This window comes from Bactrocera latifrons, unplaced genomic scaffold (assembly GCF_001853355.1).
Source record: "Bactrocera latifrons isolate USDA-ARS-PBARC rearing strain unplaced genomic scaffold, ASM185335v1 scaffold_592, whole genome shotgun sequence".
NCBI lineage: Eukaryota > Metazoa > Arthropoda > Insecta > Diptera > Tephritidae > Bactrocera > Bactrocera latifrons.
In genome coordinates this window covers 48,344-49,959 of record NW_017537259.1, presented here as the reverse complement: position 1 = coordinate 49,959, position 1,616 = coordinate 48,344, and the positions used below count along the sequence as shown (strand labels likewise).

Below are 1,616 nucleotides of genomic sequence, written 5' to 3'. Positions count from 1 at the left end.
CAAGAAGAAGAAGATAGGGCGTGGGCCAAAAAATAGATGTAGGCTTACTATTGTTGATAAAGTCAATCAGAAGTTTGAAAATATTTTTTAGTTATATGGGATATAGGGGCAAAATTGATCTGATTTTAATATGCAATATATATGACGGCCAAACCAGGTTGTCATCCCATTTAAAGCAGAAAGATAAATTATTATTGCGGTAAAAAGTCGACTGGAAATTCCGAAATCTTTATATTAGGTATACAATAATCCGATCAGACGTGTCCGCCCGTCACCCGGACTTAAACTCTTCTCTAACTGATCATTTATATACAAATACTAATTTAGGTGATATAAACAACTGTTAGGGGAACCAAACTATTCTTTGTAGCAACATTTTGTAAAAGTATAAATTTGAATTCTAATTTATCGTGTTCGTTCAACAAAAATTCGAAATATTCACTGACTTAAGGGGCATAGTAAATATCAAAATGTAAATGTTTCAAATTTTGACGATCCGCTTCAATGGTGGTATTTCCATCGAAAAACATATTTCAGTGACTGGTACACCCTCTAACAACAATACATATTTATAAATATATATATAATATGAAATTGTTTTATTTTAGATAGACGGTTTTTTTAAAAAAACAGTTAAACATTTATACACAACACAACTTTCAAACTAAATCCAATTGTTGTTGTTTTTTTTTTTTTTTTTTTTTTTTTTTTTTTTATTTTTTTTTTTTTTTTGTGTTTGACACCGACATATATTTATTGACACTCAACGGTACTGAATAAATCAACTTTAACTTTTATTAAGATTTGTTTATATATATTGCTTAACTGCAAAGGTTATATATTTTTTATCATAAATGCTTTGTAATTTTTAAAAGCATATTTATTTACCACTTACTATATGGGTATTTCGTACTTGATCTTTTATTAAACTTTATGTGTGCTGCAATTGAAAAATGGTTAATCCTTCTTTAACTTTGACTACTTTTCTTATTAATAGTGTACTTTTGGAAAATCAATACAATCATTTAATAATAATTGAATAAATTTTTGATCTTAGTAGTTACCTTAATCAAATAATGCAAGAACAATACCCAGCAAAAATAAACGGTTTCAATAAACTTTTTCCATGTAATTAATATATCTTGCATTCACTATACTTTTCTTTTAATGACCATGAGTATTATAAACATTTAACCCCTGTTGAAGGCAAATATAACAATACATACGTGAAGTCAACTGATACTGGCGAAACACACTCACTAAATCAAAGTAATTAATGTTAGAAGTCGGTATTCGGAAAATGTTTAACAATTCTTCAAAAAAGAAACATCTCATATCGATTTCCTGGGGTGGTTGTACCTCACATGAAAACGATAACTAAGTACCGATATCTTAAAAATATTCTTTTAACTTTTGTGAATGTAATTGAATATGCCAATGGGCCAACTTTTACCTGCATATTGCGAAAGCATTACAAAATTATTATTTTTATTACGTTTTTATATTAGCTTCCCCTGTATGTTTGTATCTCTTTTCAGTGGAACTGAAATTGATTAGCAAAATAAGACAAAAAATAAAAAATGATCCTAAACCTATTCAGCTGTAATTTGAAAATT

General features: G+C 27.8%; 1 protein-coding gene across 3 annotated transcripts in view; it reads right to left on the bottom strand.

The window, feature by feature from the left end:
• The window catches only part of LOC108974855 (synaptosomal-associated protein 25), a gene marked incomplete at its 3' end in the record, with an annotated part of 72,495 nt that extends 71,142 nt beyond the window's left edge, over window positions 1–1,353 (bottom strand). The window contains 1 exon segment of one of the 3 annotated variants that reach the window (XM_018942949.1): window positions 1,065–1,353. 3 annotated transcript variants of the gene reach the window in all.
• Between the last annotated feature and the right edge of the window lie 263 nt (window positions 1,354–1,616).